The following is a 24,278-nucleotide window of genomic DNA, read 5'->3' as shown; positions in this document are numbered from 1 at the left end:
TTACATGCATTAGAAATCATGCCTGGAATCTAATCATTGAAAAATTTGTAAAACTCTGAAAGACCTCATTCATACTCCCATGTTCTTAGCTGTTAGTCTGCTGATATCATAATAATGTGTGATATTAATAAACTATCTGATTATTTAATCTTAGGTCCTTTATATGTAAACTAGATCTGATTGCCACTTTCTTTTGCAAAGCAATAGTCCATCAATTATCTCATCAATTTTTCTTCCCTATTACTATTAAATAATTTCCATCACCATGGTGTATTACAATATCTTAGAATTTTTTTGCTTATTTTGCTCCCAAAGCCACTACAGATACTTTTTTGAATGCTCTCTAATCTACTTTATAATTTCTATCTCTTCTCAAAATATCCAGTTTTCATATAGATTATCACCCATATCAGTCAGGGTTTATTTATTTATTCATGCTGGAGATTGAACCCGGGGCCTTACATAATCTTAAGTGTGCACTCTACCACTGAGCTATCACCCCAGACTTACTCATGATTTTTATCCTTTTACTCCAACCAAAAAATGCATCTGTTAAGCTTAATATTGAATTCTATGTTGCTAAAAATCAGTTCTTAGTCTTTATCTTATAGAAAACACATATTTTTTCCAGTGGATTTCTCATTTTTTTTTTATGTATCTTTTCTCACGGATTACCAGGCACTACATATTCTCAATTTTCTTCCTGGATAACTAGATATTCCCTTTCTATGCTCTGCTCATCTTATGTTTCTCCCCATTCTCTAAATATTAATATTTTGCATAATTCAATTTTTAGACTACTCACTTCACTCATTCTAACCAGCTATAGGCTAAGGATACCAAACAAGTAACCAGTATTCTCAATTCATACATTTCACTGACAACTTAATAAAATTTGTGTGATTAACCAGCATGTCCATAAAATTAATATGGATAAAAACAATTTTGACATTATTATCTGAAATCTTCATCTAATTAAAAGGTAACTTCATGTTACTAGGAGCTGCAGGTAAAAAATTTAAAGTTATCTCTGACTCATCTTTTTTTTATCTCCCAAAAGCTCTATTTCATCATTAAATTCTGACTTCATTTGTCTCTGTCTGTCTGTCTTCTCTCTGCCTGTCTGTCTGTCGCTGCTTTCCAGCCACCAAGAACAGAATGGCTTCCTCCATCATACACTCCTGCCATGAGGTACTGCCTTGACAAAGGTCCAAAAGCCACAAATAGAAACCTCTGAAATTATAAGCCAAAAATAAGCCCTTCTTTCTTATAAGTTGATTATCTCAGATATTTTGTCATAGTATAACAGTTGGCTAACATATTGACAGAAATAAATAATTCTATAAGTAAACAAATGAATAAATAAAAGATAAGAGACAAATTGCTCATGCAGAAGAATTCCAAATGATTTATATAGATTGTCCATCATCAAGGAGGCACACCAACAGTGCCCAGTTCTCAAGTGTGGAGTGCATGTACTGACTTTCTTTGAGTTCAGGTGGAAAAAGGTGGAAGAATAACTTTGCACTGGAAAAACCTGACAAAAGACACTTGAGATAGGACATCAATAGGTCAATATTAATGATTATTAATCATGTTGATTGAATATTTCCTTTCTACAATGTGATAGAAATACATTTCCCCTGTGAGGCCTTCATCGCTGAAAAATATAATCTCAGTTTAACATGAGAAAAACATCAAATAAATTTCAATAGGTATTCATTCTACAGAAGACCTGATCAATGGTCCTCAAAATACTCAACATCATAAAAAATATCTGAGAAACTGAAACACATAACCAGATACTAAAGAGACATAGAAATTAAATTTATCTGTTATTCTGCATGGACTCCTAAAAAGGAAAAGACGTTAGACAGAAACTAAGGAAATATGAATAATATTTAAACTTTAATTAAACATAATATATAAATACTTGTTTAATAATTGTTGTAAGTGGACTCTAATAATGTAAGAGGTTAATATGAGTAGAAAGTATGTGGTAGGTACATAGAAACCCTTTGTAATATCTTCACAGTTTTTCTCCAAATCTAAAATTCTTCTAAACAAAATCGATGTCTTTAAAATTGCCCACAAAGTTTTCCATGACATTAAGCTAATAACATCTTCTTATTAGCATCTGGTCTTTTCTCACTCTATCCCATCCAGAAGGCCTCCACACCTGGTTCCCAAAGACCAGTATATCTGCTCCCACCTCAGGGAGCACCCACTGTGATTTCTCCCTGAACCTGTTATCTGTTTAGCTCAGCTCTGTAGTACTTTAGGGCTCTGTCAAAAAAAAAAAAAAAAGAATTCCTCATAAAAGAAATCTTCCCAGATTATTATATATAAAATAAATGTATTTATATTTATTTCCATCCTGGAAATACCTCTCATTCTTGCTCGGTTTTACTACCTCCATGGAATTTGTCAGCACTTGACATACTATACACTTATTCAAGGTCTGTTTCTTTTTGCTAGCTTATAAGCAACATGTGTGGAGGAAATGACTTCTTTATTTGCTACTCTATGTATGCATAGAGTTTAAAAAGTATTTGGTCTATGGTTGACATTCAAAAAGTGAATGAATGAAGCATGCAGTGGGCTGACAAATGTGAAGAGAATTTATAAATACATGTTAGTGTAATGTCTAATAGTTACATAGAAACAGTGCCTTACAGCAAGACTTTTAATGCTAATTTTCTCCTTGATCATCCTTGATTTTCATGGATATTGCAGAGTTGAAGTTTACATCTTATTTCTGTGCACTTCTTTATAACACTTCCATCATGACAGCTGCATAGAGACAATGCTGTTTGCAGCACCATATGTATCACAGTCTGGAATATATAATGCTTAAACCTGTGACTGAACTGGAATATGTAATTTAGCAATGTAGTAAAAAACATGTGTGAGCTTGGCATTAAAAATGACAATAAAATATTATTGTCAAGCAGACTTTTAGAATACCTCTCAGAGACTTCTTGAGTGCATGCTAGAAAGGAAATATTTTACTAATAGCCAGTTCATGAATTTACCACACACAAAAAATGACAATTGAGTTCATAGTTGCATCCCAATTTGGATGCAATATAAAAAAACGTGGAGGATATGAGATATGAGGAATAAAATAATATGATACCTACTGAGTATGAGTATTCAAATCCATTTTAAACATAAAATGAGCCTATAAAAATCCATTTTAATTTTCTTCCAACTGTATGTAGCTGGAGAAAAGCTGTGTTGAAGATTCAGTATGTTGAAATTAGTTATGGCACAGAATAAGATGTAAAACAAGTAATCTGAAAACAGTCATAATAGAGATGTAGCTTTAAGCAATGGAAAATACATATGTCTGTGTGTGTTTTAAGTATTGTAAGTAAAACTGATTCCTTGCAGCTAAGATATTCACAGTCCAAAGACAAAACTCTCACAATTTTGAGCAACTAATGTATTTAGATATGCATCACAACCATCTGATATTTCTAGACTTATGTATTTGACATTAATATATTTTAGTGCATGAAGCTTTAGCAGAGATCCAAACTTTGAGTTAACAAATTATTTGAATAATAAATTATTTCAGATCTAAAAATTTATTAAGCTTTGGTTATAAAATAATAAATTTATCATTGGGTAAATGTTAATATTATTCAAGAAATGTTAATGGAATGTCTTAAATAATTTTTATTAGGTATCTGTTTTACTAACGGAAATCTCTCATACCCTCAGTTTGGAGAATTGTGGAGAAGGTAAATGTCAAAATTTTTAAAGTATTGTAACACTATTTTTATATACTTATAAATGGAGAACAATAAGTATAGTTCCACATAATACAGTTAAAAAGTAGAGGTCTCTGGAAGCTTCTCCTGAAAGTAGACTTAGAGATACCATCAAAAATGGAGGGAATTTGATTTAACCCAGCAGTGTAAATGACTGAAACCTTAATAGACCTCCATTAGGTTATATTTGGTTCTCTGGAGAACCCTAATACATGTTTCTAATTCAGCTCTATTGTTTTTGTCTCTCTCCTTAAATGATGCAATGACTAAATGCAGTCATTTATGATGTGCAGATACTGTATTTTTCCAACTTCTTTCCTTTTGTTTTTTCTTGACTTTGTATAAGGTGCCTGTAGGCACTTTTTAAAGTTGAATGTGTTTAATATTTGTGGCTTTTAAGAAATTCTCTATAAAATGCAGCAGAAATCAATGGAATACAATAGGATTAGGTGAAGAGTAACAGAAGTATAATACCTTTATAAGTCATGTGTGTGTGTTTGTGAGAAAGAGAGACAGAGAGAGAGAGACATGCAATGGTTTTACATTTTTGTGGAGATGGTTAAGGAGTCCTTGAAGGAATGGGCTTAATTTTAGAAGCTTTCTCATGTCAATTAAAAAGAAAGATATTATCATTACTCAATGTTTGTGATTTTTTCCTCTTCTAAAATAATTAATTTTGTTTCTATCAAAGTTCCTTGAAATTATGACTGTAGTTCTAAATAATTTCTGGTAAGCATATAGAGTTCAGAAAAATGAAGACATGGGTTAGAGTTTACAGCACCAGGACATAAAAATGTTGCTTATAGACATCATGTACAAAGTCACAAGTAATGAAGCAATTTCTCCCATTAAAGACCCAACTAATTTTCCACACCTAATGAAAATTATATTTAAAGAAGGGATCTCTTTTAAAAGTAGAATTTTTTCAAACAAAACAAAAATGACTGGTGAAAGTTCCTACATACTTTTTTTTTAATCTTTAATTTTTAGGAAGATTACATGAAATTTCTTATAGTACAATTTTAAAAAGGCATTTTTTACATACAAATTTGTAACACACAAATGTTTTCTAAAACAAAGAAAAGAAGAAATTTTTTTTTTTATTTTGCTACACTGCAGTTCCTGAGCTCTGCCATTTGTGTGTGTGTCTGCTCAGTTGTCTTGGCCTTAAATCAAGAACCCTATTACTGTAAACCATGTACCTGGAGGCTTGTTGCAATGGAAAACTTCAGTTTTACAAAGCCAAGCATCTTTCCCTTTTTTAATAATTAATTTTTATTGAAGCTAAAATAGGAGAGGAAAAATAATTTTTCTGCTATTATTTCCCAGCATATACAGTTCAACTCCTTAAAGGTTATGTGGAAATCATTGGATAAGATATGTAGATCAGGCCAGAGTTGCACATCAATAACTGTCTAAAAGAATAAGATCTAAATGTGAGATGGTCAACCTTTGGGCCATTTGATTTTTTCCAGGTTCTTTAGCTTCAGGAAAAAAATGAAGAAATTCTCCTTGCCAAGAGTTTATTAGTAGAATGAGATAAAGGAAAAGCAACTGGAGTTGATGCTACATGTATCTGTTCAAATGTCTCACACTTGAGTCCCACACATTCTCCTGAGCCAAATTACTTTTTCATTTTCTTTTTTGAGGGGCAGAATTTGGCCCAGGGCCCTGGAGCAGTTCATGCCCTGGTAAGTCAGAAAGCATAAGCAAACACATAGGAGGGTCTGATTGTTTGAGAAGTTAAGAAAGCTCTGGCTTTTGTCAGGTTAAAATTACTGTTTTGTGAGAATTTCAAAGCAGGCACCATAACACCTACTGAAATAAAAGGAATCGGCCAAGTGCAAAGATAAGTTGACCTATACTTCTGAATTTCACAAAGAATTTGATCAAAGCAGGGTAGGAAGACGATGACTAGGGAATTATACTTTCAGCTTCCAAAGTCATAGATTCCAGACCAACTATTGTAATATCAGTTATATATTCTTTACAATGACGTTAGTTCTCAAGATTTTTTTCCTATTTTGTTTTCTCTTTATGAATGGAATCAGCCTTTGGAATGTCAACAAATTCTAAAAGCTTGTGTTTCATGTTTATGAAACAGGAAACAGGCTTCATTTCGTCTATAAAACTGTTCAATGTTAGTTAGGCCAATGTAGTTTCCATTCTTTTTTTTTTTTTTTTTTTTTTTTTTTAGCTGCTATTACCTTTTATTGAGTACCCACAATGTGCTAGGCACTGTGCTAGATACTTTACATACATAATCTCATTTAATTTAATCCTCACAACAACCCTGTGAGGTAGGTATTTGCCCCATTTTACAAATGGAGAAATTGAGGCACAAAAGATTAAACATCTTACCAAAGTTTGCATAGCCAGTTATATGTTGGAGCAAAAATTTAATACAAGTATGCCTCCACTTCTTATACTAGACCAATCTTTTCAAAGGGGAATTTTTCTTACATTCTTTTGAAGCCATTCCACAACATGCTGCCCTGTTTTTCAGAAGCCCTCACTATGTTTCTGCTGCCCCAAAACAGTGGAGCCAGAGAATGGTCAGTGTCAAGTGAACAATGTAAGAAATGGTAGAATTCTGTAAAGTACCAAAGAGCCCTCTAGAGCCTTCATGAAAGTAGCTGCGGGAGAAAAGGAAGAGGTGTCTCAGCAGCACTGCTTCCCAGCAGCCCTTTCCTCTCTCCAGGGCAAGGGGGTGGGATAGCCAGGCCAGCTGACCAAGAGCCCCCTCCAGCTCCTCCAGGGCAAGCCCAGCATCTTTCCTACAGCTACTCTGCCTTCCACTTTATCTTCTTCCTTCCTTCACTCTACATCATGGTTACTCTTACCAACTGGTTCAGGTAGGATGGAGGTAGACCTGATACAGTCCCCCTGAAAACCTAATTATTTTATTGGCCCTCTAGAATAGAACTTTTGCTCAAACATGGAGAACAGTCCAGAAAGAGATGAAGTCATAAAACCTAAGTTGGTTTCCTAGGGTAGAAAAGAAAGCCATTTGCTATAAATAGAAATTGTTTTTTTAAATGTTTTTGCAAATGTATTTCTATGTTCCTTTGGATAGAAGGCCCCCCATGTAGGTTCCTTGCTAACACCCGGGCCTGTACCCAACTTTATGCAACTGTATTGGAAGAGTCCTAGATTCCTCTTACAGCTTTTAATAATAGTTCTTTTAGGGTAAAGTTTGTTCTGTGAAGAAACTCAAAATAAGATTTCTGTATAAGTGCCATGCACTAATGGATTGTGCTACTGGAGCATGCTTTAATTTTTTTTATTATTAATATTATTTCTGGTACTGATGTTTGAACTCATGGCTTAACACTTGCAAGACAGGTGCTGTACCACTTGAGCCAGTCCATCAGCTCAAAGAGGCAGTGAGGAAGGGTGGGAAGAGCAAAAGCCTACAGCACCCAGTGTTCCCAGATGGTCTCCCATCCAAGTACTTATCAGGCCTTACCCTTCTTAGCTTCCAAGATCAGAAGAAATCAGGCACTTTCAGGGTGGCATGGTGCAAGTACTGTGTGCACATGAGTGAAAAAGGAAAATGGATAGCAGTTGAAACTATTTCTCAAAGGGGAAGTGGAAATAAAGGAAAATGATGAAGGAGGTGAACTGACCATGCTATACTGTAAGAACCTTTGCAAATACCATAATATATCCCTAACTAGCACAATAAAATGAAAGAAAGAAATAGGGAAAGAAAGAAAAGAAAGAAGGAAAGAAAGAAAGAAAAGAAAGGAAGGAAGGAAGGAAGAAAGAAAAGAAAGAAAGGAATTTCTGACTTGTTCAGGTGCTAACTTATGGGCCCCGTGTGGTGTCTCATGTCTGTGATCCCGGCTGCTCAGAAGACAAATGTCAGGAGAATTGCAGTTATGTTGCCAAGTCCTGGGCAAAAATTTTACAAGACCATATCAAAACAAAACGGGCCAGATGTGATGGCAAATGACTGGAATCCTAGCTACACAGGAGATATAGGTAGGAGGATCATGGTCCCAGACCAACCCTGGGCAAGCACATGAAAGTCTTTTAGAAAAATAACTAAAACTAAAAGAGGTGGGGGCATGACCCAATTGGTAGAGAGTCTGATTTGCATGCATGAAGAACTGAGTTAAAACTCTAGTACCAGCAGAGAGAGGGAGGGATGGTAGAGGAGAGAGAGAGAGAGAGAGAGAGAGACAGAAATGACCTCAACTTAGAGACTCACATCAAATAATTACAAGTATGGGTAGAGAAGCAAGCAGGATTTGTAATTTTAAGAAATGTCACTTTCCAGATAGCTTTTATGTTTTATTCCTCTCTCTTCTCTTCTTCTGTTCCCATCATCAGAACCAGTTGGAGATTTATAAAACACGAACACTTGCCCACCAACAGAAGTCCTCAGCCCTGCCTGCCATCCACAATAAAAATCCCATTCCAGTCTCCTTTTCCTACTCTGAGGCAATTTTGTACCAGCTTGAGAGATTTCACTTGTTTTTCCTAAAAAGTTTCATTATGTAAGTAATAAAACTTTAGTATTATCTTTCAGAGGGGTCATATTCAGTCTCAAAATATACCCCCAAGTTTTGGTGGTGATCATTCCTGCCATCCAAAAGAAGACTTTCATCAAGGATCTATCTTTAGAAATATAATCAGACAATAAATGATTTCTAAGATAAAGTTTATAATTTGTAAGAAACAAAACCAATTTTGTATTTGGATGAAAAGATATCAGGGCTCAGATCTATTGACTGAGACTTAATACTGCAATCAGGGAGAAGCTAATGTTTAGGTCAGGGATCCTCAGGGGATATTAATTTGTTTCTGAGTAATAACTAAAGGTTTCTTTGGTGGATCCCACTGGAACCACAAAGAGTATTGACTGCCTATTTACCCGCATATTGACAGAGTAATATATTGATCAAGAAAAGATTCTATTAAACCTATTCCAATATTGAAAATATTATCTTGATATTATATACATTGCCAATCTCCATGTGAATACAGTAATAGATTTAAAAAAGATGATAGAGATTTAGTTATGAGTAAAGATAGAGTATAGATGTAAAGAGATGCAAAAACTACATTTTGGAAATAAATTGATCTGCAATTAACTTTTGTTTGTTTTAATTTTCTTTGAGGAGTGTAATCTTATACACCTCCTAATGTATTCCTTATAATTGTTTATATTCTCATACATTTTTATGTTTCCTCTTTCATGCTATTTTTCCTAGATTTCAACTAGGAAGAATTAAATTAGTCATAATCCCTAAAACATAGTATTGTTATTGATTTCTGAAAAGCCCCCACTTACTGAATGTACATGAAAAATTCTACACACTTACATTTCTAGTAGTACCAAGCACTCTTCAGCTTTTGAAATTTTCTAGTCCAACAAGGATAAACTATCATTTCATTATTGAATTTGATTCCATTTTCTGCCTGGTTGCTAATGAATTTTAGTATCTCATAATACTAAATGTATTATGAGATGTTAATGTTTTGAGTTTCAAATCTCAGTTTTCCATTCTTAATTTTTGCTTATTACTCTTATATATAGTTGTGATAATTGACATAGAATATTAAGTTCATTGAAATAAAATAAATAAAGTAAGTTATTTTAAATTGAAGGGTTTCATGATTTAATGATATTCTCACGCATTTTGGAAGGTTAGAAAATGTTTAGTAAGATGGAAGTGCTTCTCTGTTTTCCTCTCAGTAAAGATTCTAACCTTTAAAAGGCAAAGATTCAGTTGTCAAAATATACACTGAGATGCTGTGCCCTCTTGACCTGGAATGACATAATTGCATTGGCTGAAGCGCAGCAGAAGGAGGTGGGTCACCCTTCCAGCACCTCTGACTTTCTACAGTAAAGTATCAGGCAAAAGTCTGTGAAGCCTCAAATGTGAAAATGACTACATTATTGATGTTTCACTCTTGAAAGACACAGAACGGAGATTTAAAAGTGCATTTTAAAGCCAGTTTTAAAGACTTTTAACACCATGTACATTAAATAATTGGTCTCACAATTAAACATGGATTAGCACTTTTATAAAAAAATTATTAAGATAATAAAACTATAGTCTAAAATTACTTGAAATCATAGGTGGTACACATAGATCGGAATTGTCTTTGCTTTACATTTGAATATATCTAATATAATATTAATTTGTTAATGGATTGACATATTTAAAAATGTAGTTGATACATAAAACTTGTACACATCTGTGCAATATCATGTGATGTTTTGGAGCATGTATAAATTGTCTCGTGACCAAATCAAAGTACATGTACCTGCCTCCTCAAACATTAATGTCTTTCTGGTGAAACACTCAAAAACCTTCTAGCTTTTTAGTAAAATGTGAAGTACATTATCATAATCTATGCTCTATTAGCATAGCTATTCTCAGATCTGACTCTATAAACAAATAGTATAGTATTAAATGCTTATAAATACTTATAATCATTCTTTATTTAAACAGTAGTAGACAAGTGTTTTGATGTACTTGGTTATGTAGAATTACATAACCAAGAATTCGTGTTTTAATAAAACACGAATGTTAACTCATTCTCTTCTTCTTGCAATAATAGCCTTTCTATTATTAGATGTTCCAGGCTTTGGAACATAAAGTTCCCATACCAATTCCAAATTATACCTGGTTTAAATTATAATTTCTAAATTTCAATGGTGATAATTTTAGTAATCTTTTATTAAAGTGGAAAGATTTGGTAAACATAAGCACACAAAAACCAGTAGTACATTTCCCATGCAATTATATACTTATGTTCTGCTTAAGTGACAATTATTTTTCACAGAACTATAAATTGTTAGAGGCAACATATTTCTGGTACCCAAGACAATTCTTAAAAATAGTAAATTTTAAATAAGCAGTTATTTTAACAAAAAAATAGCAAGAACACATGGGAAAATATTCAATTTCATTTAAAATGTAATTGCATATTAAAATAAAAATAATATTTATGCATTTTCATCCACTAATTCCCAGTGCAGGAGAAATTGGTTCAGAAGTAATGACTGCAGTATGAAAGTATGTAATCATTTGAGGAATATTAAGTGCTGATTATGGAGAGAACTTAGCCACACAGGAGAATCCAGTAATATTCTGATTTAGAATCCAGTGAAAAGAATGGATAAAGAGAATGTGCCACACGTGAATGGATTAAAAGAATCATGCATATCAACTGTATAATATCTTCCTTTGCAAGTGACATAGATGAATCCAGATGATGTTACACTAAGTAAAATAAACCATGTACCAAAGGCAAATATTTCATGAAGTCGTGTATGTATGGAATCTAAAGATGTCAAACTCATAAAAGCAGAGAATAGAATAGTGATGGCTAAGGTGTGGGTTGGGGTGAAGAACATGGGTGGATGTCGCTCCAGGGACACTAAACCTCATTTATGAGAGATGAGAATGTTCTGGTAATTAATGTACAGCATGTTACCTATACTCAAAATATCATATTGCACACTTGTTGAAAGAGTTTTAGTATCCTTACCATACACATGAAAACAAAATCACAATTTTGTGCAGTGATATGGATGTCAATGCCTTTGTAATAAACATTTCACAATGCATATACATATCAAAACATCACACTGTACACTTTAAATATATATATAATTTTTACTTCCAATTGATTGTTCCTCATTAAAGCTGAAAGCAACATAATTCAGCAGAGTAAAACTTAGAGGAGAAACAAAGATGATGTAGTGTGGAAAATAACTGAGTAGTTTTTCATCCTGTTAATTCTTATTTAATATCAAGGTATTAAACATGGCAGTGTATGACTTTTCAAAGCCCAGTAAACAAAAGACATTTAGAGAAGTAGGTTCTGAGAATGATGAGAGAGGGAAATAAACTGAATTCTTGACTACTCTTGTTTTTCCTTTGTTTTCACCAAGAGAAGTTGGCCTCTATGAATCCTTTGGGCAAATTTAGAGGGCTTACACAATGGCTGTTAAGATACTATGACAAATTTTTCTATGATTTTTAAAAATTTTCACTTTCTGAAATCTCTGGTTTGATTGATGGGCATGAAAATCTAGGGTTCTTTGGCTGGAAAGAATATACTAATGCAATCTTGTGCCTAGGAGTAACTCTTGGCTTAGAAATGGAAGCTATCCCCTCAGGCAGAGTGTCAAAGGTAGGTGACAAATCTCTTGAAATAAAATTAACAACAGAACTGTTGCTTCCTGATTAAGGAAAGGAACCAAAGATTGGAGAGGAAAGAAATCCTCAGATAGAAAAAAACAACAGGCATGGACAACTTTGTCAGCATTGCCACTTAAACAAGACGGTTTCTTGGAAGAATGACTGAAATTGAAAGCGAACTTGGGACTGAGATTGTTTTTTCTCAACTAACTATAGTTTTGTGCAAGACACATGCAGTAAAGAATCACTACATGAAAACAGGAAGTGTCTGTGGGCTGTGGTCGATGACACCATGAAGTGGTGATTAAGAGATTTAGAAGTACAATGAAAAAAACCTCAGTATTATTTTGGTTGAAAATAACAAAATATGATTTTGTCTATTAAAATTAATTTTTTGAAAATGAGGATCACTTTCACACTGTTGATAATAACATAAATTAGTAAAATCATTACAGAACACAATATGGAGGCTCCTCAAATAATTTAAGAAAGAACAACCCTACTATGAGGTGTATGTCCAAAGGAAATGAAGTCAGTATATTGAAGATACAGCTCCATTCCCATGTTGGTAGCGGCACTATTCACAACAGCCAAGAAATGGAAGCAACCTGAGCCCCCATCACACTGATGGGTAAAGAAAACGGGTGCCTATACAGTTGGGCATGCTCAGGCATACTTATTATCCCGGCTACTTTGTAGATAGAAGCAGAAGGATCGCAAAGTTCAGGGCCGTCCCAAGCAGAGTTAGTGAGACCTTCTCTCAAAAAGAAAATAAGACAGGACTGGAGGTGCGGCTGTGGTGGTGAAGTACTGGCTTGCCTAGTATGCACAAGGTCCTGGGTTCAATATTCAGAAACACAAAAAACAAGAAAAAAACAACAGCAGTAATAGCAAAAACAAAACTGGTATGTACACAAAATTGAATGCTTTTCAGCCACCAAAAAAATGAATTCTGTTATTTGCAAGAATATGGAAGGAATTAGAGCCCACTATGCTAAGTGAAATAAGTCAGGCACACAAAGACGAACAACATATGATCTTACTCCTATGTGGAATGTAAAAAAGCTGATCTCATAGAAATGTATAATAGAATGGTGGTTATCAGAGACCGGGGATAGTAGGAGAGAAGAAGGGATAAAAAGAAGTTGATCACTGCGTGCCAAGTTACATTTTCACCGGAGTAAGAAGTTCTAGTCCAGAGCTGGTGGAGTCGCTCAGTGGTAGTATGCCTGCCAGCAAGTGAGAGACCACAGGTTCTGTCTGCCCTGCTACTGTACAATCTGATAATAATTAACAATAATGTTCTTTCCATTTCAAAAGTCTAGAAGAAGGAAATTTGAATATTTTCAGTATAAAGAAATGATAAATGTTTGAGGAGATAGCTGCATTTAATTTCACTTAAACATCATACAATGTATCCATGTATTGAAGCGTCACATGTGGTAGGTGTAGTGTTGGGAGTCTATAGTCTCACCTACTGGAGACGGTAAGGTTGGAGAACCACTTGAGTCTGGGAGTTCAGGGCCAAGCTGGGCAACATAGCAAGATCCTATCTTCAAAAGGAAAACATTCACATGGTGCCTCAAAAGTATCAACATTTCTAATACATCAGACAAAAGGAAATATATTTAATGTTTAAAAACTTGAGAAAAATAATAAGGTAGATGTTAAGGAAAAGAAAATAAAGGGAAAAAGACATGTATTTGAATAATACCAGACAAATTAAGAAAGCACTGAATACCAGACTCAAAAGAGAAAGTGATGAGGAAATCTGAAGGAATTTTAGTAGCAATGCAACTGATGTTTGTTCCTTAACACTGAAAAATGTAATTTTCTCATGTTATGCAGTATTTGATCTAACAAATTTAAGATAAAATTAAACAAACAGCATTTTTAAAGCATACAAGGAAGTGGTTTTTAATATAGTCACAGAGTTGTTCAGTTGTGATCACTCTAATTATAGAATATTTCTTCATAGAAAAAAAGGAACCCTGTAAAAATTAGCAGTCACTTTCCATTCTCCTCAACTAACAGGTGCTCGTAACCAATGGTGTACTTTCTGTTGCTATGAATTTACTTATTATTCTGGAAATGCCATGGAAATGAAGTCATGCAATGATCGATCTTACATTTGCTTTCTTTCACTTAGCGTATTTTCAAGGTTCATCTCTGTTGTTACATGTATCAATACTCCTTTATGTTTATTGCCAAATGACAATATTTTAGATATGCAATATTTCATTAGTCATTTTATGGACAGTTGAGCTGTTTTAATTTTTAGCGATTTTGTAAAATACTGTTAAGAGCATTAGGGTAAAGGTGCACGTGTGGACATATGGACTTATCTTGGGCACACACTAAGAGCAGGATTTCTGGTTCATATAAAAGTCAGTCAACCATAGTGAATATGGCCATCACCTGTAACTACCATATATTTCGGATGACTATAACATGGTAAAAAAAAACTTGGTATAAAATTTTGATAGGTTCATGTGACGTTAGATACATACTCAACAATTAGCCAACAATTATATGCTTAGGTTTTTATATAAGAGAAATGAAAACATATGCTCACTCAGGGACCTTTACAGAAATGGTCACAGCAGTATTATTCATAATGACTCCAAATAGAAATGCAGTGAACTACCTGTTTATGTCCCCTAAAAATTTGTATGCTGTAATCCTAACCTCCAAGATGATGGTATTGATTAGTTGATGAGGTCTTTGAGAGATGATTAAATCATGAGGAAAGAGCCCTTATAAAAGGTTATGGGATGGCGTCCATATAAAAGACTCCAGAGAGAACTGCTATAAGAGGTTATGGAAAAAGGATGGCTGTCTAGACAGTGGGCTTCCACCAGATACCAAATGGGCCTTGATATTATACTTTTCAGCCTTTTAAGTGAAAAACACATTTCTAATATTTTTTAACTTCACAGGATATGGTAGTTTTTTTTATAGTAACTCAAACAAGAAAGATAAGAAACAATTTAAATTATCACAAGTAGTGAATAGGAAACCTAATTGTGGTATACCATAAGTTGTAAGGTCACTTGCTAGTAATAATGATCACAAAACTAATAAGTTCAATACCACAGATGAAACTATAAAACATTATGCTGTGTCAAAGAAGCCAGAAACAGTAAATCCACATTTTGCAATTTCATGTACATAAAATTCTATCTTTTACAAATTGATCTAGAGTTATTAAAAAGCAATACATTTTAAGGTTAGGTGATATAGAAGTTGCATGTAAAATACCAAAAGGAAACTTTTTAAGATGATAGAAACAGTCTAAATTTGATTGTGTTAATGGTTGATGGGAGTATACATTAGCAAAATTCATTGAAATGTGAATTCACATGACTTCAGGATATTTTATTAAATTATACCATAGTAAAATTGGTTGGAAACCAGGCAAATAATAACCTCAAAACAAAAGAAGAAAAGGTTAATATTGTTTGCATACTTGCAGGGAGGATATGGGATGAAATTTAAAGTACTTTGTTGATAAAAATTGGGAAAATGCAAATTATTTATCAATGTGTAAGATAATTTCATATAAGAAAATCTTAGCAGAATACAAGAGAATGTCTTTAATAACAGCTGTGTATAAAATATAGAAAAAATCATTAAAATGATAAAATATCAAAACTTTACTTCCTGAGATTTGGAAAAATAGACACAAATGCCTCTATCTCTGTTGGAACATTGCTACCTGTCTTCATGGCAAAGAAAAGAAAGTGTGAAGAAGTAGAAAGCTGGGACAGGAAGAAAATACAGGCTGTCATTTTCATGAATGTAACTACATCTATAAAAATGTCAGGGGAATCTATGAAAATCTGTTAAAATTAATATTTAAATCAATATAGTCAGGTATCTGTATGCTAGATTTATATACATAATCAATTGAACTATTGTCTAGCATCAACAATTATAAAATAAATTGTGAGCTATCTTTTTATGGTACCCAGGGCCTAGTGCATCCTAGGCAAGCACACCACCACTTGAGCTACCTCTGAGACTTTTTGTTTTTTCACCTTCCTTTTGATATAGGTTCTCAGTACCTTTGCCCTGGCTGGCCACACATTCATTTCTTTTTTTTCATTTTTCTTTTATTATTCATATGTGCATCCAAAGCTTGGTTCATTTCTCCCCCCTGCCCCCACCCCCTCCCTTACCAACCACTCCGCCACCTCTCTCTCCCCCCCTCAATACCCAGCAGAAACTATTTTGCCCTTATTTCTGATTTTGTTGTAGAGAGAGTATAAGCAATAATAGGAAGGAACAAGGGTTTTTGCTGGTTGAGATAAGGATAGCTTATCTCACATTGATTGACTCACATTGATTTCCTGTGCGTGTATGCTACCTTCTATGTTAATTCTTTTTGATCTAACCTTTTCTCTAGTACTTGTTCCCCTTTTCCTATTAGCCTCAGTTGCTTTAAGGTATCTGCTTTAGTTTCTCTGCGTTAAGGGCAACAAATGCTAGCTAGTTTTTTAGGTGTCTTACCTATCCTCACCCCTTCCTTGTGTGCTCTCGCTTTTATCATGTGCTCATAGTCCAATCCCCTTGTTGTGTTTGCCCTTGATCTAATGTCCACATATGAGGGAGAACATACGACTTTTGGTCTTTTGGGCCAGGCTAACCTCACTCAGAATGATGTTCTCCAATTCCATCCATTTACCAGTGAATGATAACATTTCATTCTTCTTCATGGCTGCATAAAATTCCATTGTGTATAGATACCACATTTTCCTAATCCATTCGTCAGTGCTGGGGCATCTTGGCTGTTTCCATAACTTGGCTATTGTGAATAGTGCCGCAATAAACATGGCTGTGCAGGTGCCTCTGGAGTAACAGTCTTTTGGGTATATCCCCAAGAGTGGTATTGCTGGATCAAACGGTAGATCGATGTCCAGCTTTTTAAGTAGCCTCCAAATTTTTTTCCAGAGTGGTTGTACTAGTCTACGTTCCCACCAACAGTGTAAGAGGGTTCCTTTTTCCCCTCATCCTCGCCAACACCTGTTGTTGGTAGTGTTGCTGATGATGGCTATTCTAACAGGGGTGAGGTGGAATCTTAGCGTGGTTTTAATTTGCATTTCCTTTATGGCTAGAGATGGTGAGCATTTTTTCATGTGTTTTCTGGCCATTTGAATTTCTTCTTTTGAGAAAGTTCTGTTTAGTTCACATGCCCATTTCTTTATTGGTTCATTAGTTTTGGGAGAATTTAGTTTTTTAAGTTCCCTGTATATTCTGGTTATCAGTCCTTTGATGTATAGTTGGCAAATATTTTCTCCCACTCTGTGGGTGTTCTCTTCAGTTTAGAGACCATTTCTTTTGATGAACAGAAGCTTTTTAGCTTTATGAGGTCCCATTTATCTATGCTATCTCTTAGTTGCTGTGCTGCTGGGGTTTCATTGAGAAAGTTCTTACCTATACCTACTAACTCCAGAGTATTTCCTACTCTTTCCTGTATCAACTTAAGAGTTTGGGGTCTGATATTAAGATCCTTGATCCATTTTAAGTTAATCTTGGTATAGGGTGATATACATGGATCTAGTTTCAGTTTTTGCAGACTGCTAACCAGTTTTCCCAGGAGTTTTTGTTGAAGAGGCTGCTATTTCTCCATCGTATATTTTTAGCTCCTTTGTCAAAGATAAGTTGCTTATAGTTGTGGCCACACATTCTCAATCCTCCTGCCTCCATTCCCCAATAGCTGGAAATACAGGTATATACCACCACCTTTAGCCTGTGAAACTTTTGAAAAGATGGAAATTATAATTTTCAATTATGACTTTTTAAAACTAAGAATAAACTTAACAAAATATATACATGTATATAGGTTGAATCACAAAATGGAAAACAAAACAAAAAAAACTACAGTGTGCTTGAAGTTTGGAAGACTGAACATTTTTAAACTGGAAAATATGGCTAATGTGATATATAGGTTCAGAGTAGTCACAGTCAAGTGGAGACGGTAGATGTGTGTATGTGTGTGTGTATGTGTGTGTGTGTGTGTGTGTACCACAAACTGACAAAAATTGAAGATAAATTAAAGATGAGAAAAAATTTAGAAGGTTTATACTCACTAATTCCATAACATTACATTTTTACATATTCACTATTATACATATTTACACATATACACATAAATTTTATGTATACATTATAATAAAATCACCCATTTTGTGAAAAAATAGCTATTCTAATACAGTGAAAAAAAGATAATCCTTTTGAGTCTTTACTCTGATTTCTTGTCTAGGGAACAGGAAATATCTTCCCCACACTGCCCATTTCTCCCTACTATATCCTGCTGTACTAAAATAAATCCTTACAAAAATATAAAAAGATAATCCTTTCAATAGAAGCTATTGAACAATTTGAGTACCCTCTGTAAAGGGGAAAGTAATTAATCTTATTATCTACATTCCTACCTTATGCTGGATACAGAAATCAGTTCCACATGAATTGTAGACCTGATGTGAAAGATGAAGAAAAAAATCTTTTGGAAAATGATATAGAAAAATGCCCTCATGAACTTTCCACAGGTGAGCAAAAATTGGTCACTTCCATTTAATTAAAACTAAGGACCTCTGTTCATCAGAAGTCTTTTTCCGAGGAATAAAGGGAAAAGACAGAATGATAGGTATTAGTCTCATTGCATAAAACAGCAAAGACTATTACGCAGAATGTATAAATCAGAGTAAAATCTTGTCTAAAATTTAAAAAGTGAAGATCATCTTGAACTGAAGAAAAAAAGAAAGCAGATCTGCTATTAGTAGCAACAGGAGAAAAGACTCAGAGAAAGCTTGCTGAAAACTTACTGTAAATTCTGTTTTTCCCAAGTTATGCAACAACTATGAAGGTCTTGTGACCCCTTCATTCCACGACTATTGCTCTTGTGCAGGTTGCTCAAATGTCACCCTGACTTGGTGACTTGGACCTTTCCTCTTTCTATCTCTTGCTGCATGGATGTGACTGTGCTCACAGGAGCTCTTCATTGATCGGAATAGCACAAGATAAGTTCCTACCCTAGTCATGGAATAGAAATCTAAGACAATGATTCATCCTGAAAACACATCATCTGGGATGTTTTCACCTTTTTTAATATAAAAAGAAAATTTTAAATACTTTCTTCTTTGATTTATAATTTTTTTTATTTTCTGTATTTTCTGGGATATCCAGCTAAAGTAGAGCCTAACAGATAGCATAACGAAGGCAAGATGTAGATCCAGGTAGTATAACTTCTTCCTCTAAATTCTTATTCTTATCCACCAGTTTAGGCACCTGTAAGTGTTATCCGGACATCAAAACAAAAAATGCTCATGAAATTTAAAAATATTAAATGAATGTGATAAATTGCTTTATATATGCTATGAAAATAAAAGAGATAATAGCCACAACTCTAAATTCTACTGAACTTTTAAATAGTAATTTGTTCTATTCAAGAGTAATATACATTCTAGTAGGTGGTTAATGAAGTATCTTAAATGAAAACCAAGTTCTTAATTTTAACAATCTCACAAATAGATTAGAGGACTTTCTCACAGTATCATTTCAATTTGTTCCCATAGAATTTATCTGCCCTTATGGAGGTGATGAAATTAAAATTTAGTAATTGTAACATTGGATAGTGTAACTAACTCCCCCGATATCATTTATTTTCCATATAAAATATTATGAATTCTTCTTGACAAAAAAAGCACAAAGAATATTTAATAGATATAAATCACATACTTATAGTCTCAAGTGTACCTTGTGGTAGGATGAGAAGAAAAATAACGCAGGATTAGATTACTTTAGCTTTGTGCTTTGCTTGAGACATGACATTGACACCAAAAATATCAGTTTCTCCTTCTCAAAATCAGAGTAAACTTGACCAAGAGAAATGTCAATAGAGATAATTTATATAATTTAAATGATTAAATCAGGATTACTATGTGGTAAATAAATGTGAAATGGATTCTAACAGGGCTTATTATTAATTTTTATTATATATTCATTTAATAATACCATGTACATTTTATTAACAATTAAATAAGACAAGGATAAAATTAATGTCAATAATTCATGTGCATCTGTGGTTTGTGGTTAAAATGGCATACTATATTCAAATTTTTTATTTCATACCTTAAAGAATGTGTCAGTTGATTGGAATACAAATCCTCTTTACCCTTCTTTAGATACCAACAGAATTATTTTTTTTAAGTTCAAATTTAATTTTGAGGTCACTCTATATGCATCTGTAGTTAAAAAAAAAGAGATCCCACTCAAAAAAAAAAAGAGATCCCACTCACTCACTGACCTATTGCAGAGTCTTGTCTAATATCACAAGAAAGCACAAGAAAGGTCCCGATGTTGAAGATCTAGGACATGTTCCTCACGCACACTTTGCTCTCACCCTCTTCCTCATGATCATCAGGGAGCCTCTGATCTGTTCTTTATTTCTAAAATTTACTTTTTCAAGAATGTTATGTAAAGGGAATTATCCATTATGCAGCCTTTGGAACTGACTATTTCCACTTAGCATTAATTCTCTGAAAACTCATCCAGACTGCTGCTTATGTCAATTTCCCCTTCTCTTTTTATTTTTCAGTAGTATTCCGTGGCAAGGAATCATCTACTCACTGAAGGTCACCTCAATGCTTGCAGTTTTTGGCTAGAATGAGTAAATTTCTTTTAATATCTCTGTAGAGATATGTGTGTGTACAGAACTCTTTATTTTTCTCACATAAAAGCCCATGGATTTAATTGCCAATTTCAAAAGGGGAAGAGCAATATTTAAAATTTATATAATCTTTCATGTTATTGTCATCTTACAAAAAAAGGAAGCTTACCTTTCTTTTATAGTCCTTGTTACTATTTATCTTTTTACACATACTTAATATAGTTTAAGGATGTGCGTTTCATTTTCTCACAGAACAAACCACTGGGTTACGTCAAAAACAATGTACTAAATTACTGAATCTAAATGAATGAATGTTCTCCACTTTATTTTTTATTTATTCATTTATTTATTTATTTATTACTCATATGTGCATACAATGCTTGGGTCATTTCTCCCCCCTGCCCCCACCCCCTTCCTTACCACCCACCCCATTCCTTCCCTCTCCCCCCCACCACTCAATACCCAGCAGAAACTATTTTGCCCTTATCTCTAATTTTGTTGTAGAGAGAGTATAAGCAATAATAGGAAGGACCAAGGGTTTTTGCTAGTTGAGATAAGGATAGCTATACAGGGAGTTGACTGACATTGATTTCCTGTGCATGTGTGTTACCTCTTAAGTTAATTCTTCTTGAACTAATCTTTTCTCTAGTGCCTGGTCCACTTTTCCTATTGGCCTCAGTTGCTTTAAGGTATCTGTTTTAGTTTTCTGCGTTGAGGGCAACAAATGCTAGCTAGTTTTTTAGGTGTCTTACCTATTCTCACCCCTCCCTTGTGTGCTCTCCCTTAATCATGAGATCAAAGTCCAATCCCCTTGTTGTGTTTGCCTTTGATCTAATGTCCGCCTATGAGGGAGAACATATGATTTTTGGTCTTTTGGGCCAGGCTAACCTCACTCGGAATGATGTTCTCCAATTCCATCCATTCACCAGCGAATGATAACATTTCGTTCTTCTTCATGGCTGCATAAAATTCCATTGTGTATAAATACCATATTTTCTTAATCCATTCGTCAGTAGTGGGACATCTTGGCTGTTTCCATAACTTGGCTGTTGTGAATAGTGCTGCAATAAATATGGTTGTGCAGGTGCCTCTGGAGTAACCTGTGTCACAGTCTTTTGGGTATATCCCCAAGAGTGGTATTGCTGGATCATGTGGTAGATTAATGTTTAGCTTTTTAAGTAGCCTCCAAATTTTTTTCCAGAGTGGTTGTACTAGTTTACATTTCCACCAGCAGTGTAAGAGGGTTCTTTTCTCCCTGCATCCTCACCAACACCTGTTGTTAGTGGTGTTACTAATGATGGCTATTCTAACAGTGGTGGAATCTTAGTATGGTTTTAATTAGCATTTCCTTTATTGCTAGAGATGGTGAGTTTTTTTTCATGTGTTTTTTTGGCCATTTGAATTTCTTCTTTTGAGAAAGTTCTGTTTAGTTCACTTGCCCATTTCTTTATTGGTTCATTAGTTTTGGGAGAATTTAGTTTTTTAAGTTCCCTACATATTCTCGTTGTCAGTCCTTTGTCTGATGTGTAGCTGGCAAATATTTTCTCCCACTCTGTGGGTGTTCTCTTCAGTTTAGAGACCATTTTTTTTTTTGTTGAGCAGAAGCTTTTCAGTTTTATGAAGTCCCATTTATCTATGCTATCTCTTAGTTGCTGAGCTGCTGGGGTTCCATTGAGAAAGTTCTTACCTGTACCTACTAACTCCAGAGTATTTCCCACTCTTTCCTGTATCAACTCCAGAGTTTGTGGTCTGATATTAAGATCCTTGACCCATTTTGAGTTAATCTTGGTATATGGTGATATACATGGATCTACTTTCAGTTTTTTGCAGACTGCTAACCAATTTTCCCAGGAGTTTTTGTTAAAGAGGCTGCTTTTTCTCCATTATATATTTTTAGTGCCTTTGTCAAGGACAAGTTGGTTATAGTTATGTGGCTTCATATCTGGGTCCTCTATTCTGTTCCACTGGTCTTCATGTCTGTTTTTGTGCTAGTACCATGCTGTTTTCATTGCTATTGCTTTGTAATATAGTTTGAAGTCAGGTATCATGATACCTCAAGCATTGTTCTTTTGACTGAGTATTGCCTTGGCTATTCCTAGGATGAAGTCTACTTGGTTGTGGTGAATAATCTTTTTGATGAGTTGTTGAATTCGGTTTGCCATTATTTTTTGAGGATTTTTGCATCAATGTTCATTAAGGACACTGGCCTATAGTTCTCTCCTTATTTATTTATTTATTTATTCTTTTATTATTCATATGTGCATACAAGGCTTGGGTCATTTCTCCCCCCTGTCCCCACCCCTTCCCTTACCACCCACTCCATCCCTCCCTCTCCCCCCCACCCCCTCAATACCCAGCAGAAACTATTTTGCCCTTATTTCTAATTTTGTTATAGAGAGAGTATAAGCAATAATAGGAAGGAACAAGGGTTTTTGCTGGTTGAGATAAGGATAGCAATACAGGGCATTGACTAACATTGATTTCCTGTGCGTGGGTGTTACCTTCTTGGTTAATTCTTTTTGATCTAACCTTTTCTCTAGTTCCTGGTCCCCTTTTCCTATTGGCCTCAGTTGCTTTTAAGGTATCTGCTTTAGTTTCTCTGCGTTAAGGGCAACAAATGCTAGCTAGTTTTTTAGGTGTCTTACCTATCCTCACCCCTCCCTTGTGTGCTCTCGCTTTTATCATGTGCTCAAAGTCCAATCCCCTTGTTGTGTTTGCCCTTGTTCTAATGTCCACATATGAGGGAGAACATATGATTTTTGGTCTTTTGGGCCAGGCTAACCTCACTCAGAATGATGTTCTCCAATTCCATCCATTGTAGTTCTCTCCTTTTTGGAGGTGTCTTTACCTGGTTTTCAAATAAGTGTAATACTGGCTTCATAAAATGTTTTAGGCAGTTTTCCTTCCCTTTCTATTTCATGGAACAGTTTAAGGAGGGTTGGTATCAGTTCTTCTTTAAAGGTCTGATAGAGTTCATCAGAGAATCCATCAGTTCCTGGACTTTTTTTGGGGGGGAGATTCTTGATTGCTGCTTCAATTTCATTTTGTGTTATAGACCTATTCAGGTGATTAATATCCTGTTGGTTTAGTTTTGAATGATCACATTTATCTAGAAATCTGTCCATTTCTTTAAGATTTTCAAATTTATTTGATATAGGTTCTCAAAGTAGTCTCTGATGATTTCCTGGACTTCCATGGTGTTTGTTGTTATCTCCCCTTTTGCATTCTTGATTTTACTACTTTGGGTTTTTTCTCTCCTCATTTTCGTCATGTTTGCCAGGGGTCTGTCAATCTTGTTTTTTTTTTCAAAGATCCAACTTTTTGTTTCATTAATTCTTTGTATGGTTTTTTTGGTTTCTATTTTGTTGATTTCAGCTCTTATTTTTATTATTTCTCTCCTTCTATTTATTTTGGGATTTGCTTGTTCTTTTTTTCTAGGAGTTTGAGATATATCATTAGGTCATTGATTTGGGATCTTTCAGTCTTTTTAATATATACACTCATGGGTGCGTTGACATTGGGTGCATATAGGTTGATAATTGTTATTTCCTTTTGGTGTATTTCCCCTTTTATTCATATAGAATGTCCTTCTTTACCTCGTTTGATCAATGTAGGTTTGAAGTCTACTTTGTCAGAGATAAGTATTGCTACTCCTGCCTG

The sequence above is a fragment of the Castor canadensis genome, chromosome 11 (assembly GCF_047511655.1).
Source record: "Castor canadensis chromosome 11, mCasCan1.hap1v2, whole genome shotgun sequence".
NCBI lineage: Eukaryota > Metazoa > Chordata > Mammalia > Rodentia > Castoridae > Castor > Castor canadensis.
The sequence above is the reverse complement of the archived record's forward strand: the minus strand, read 5'-3'. Positions refer to the sequence as shown.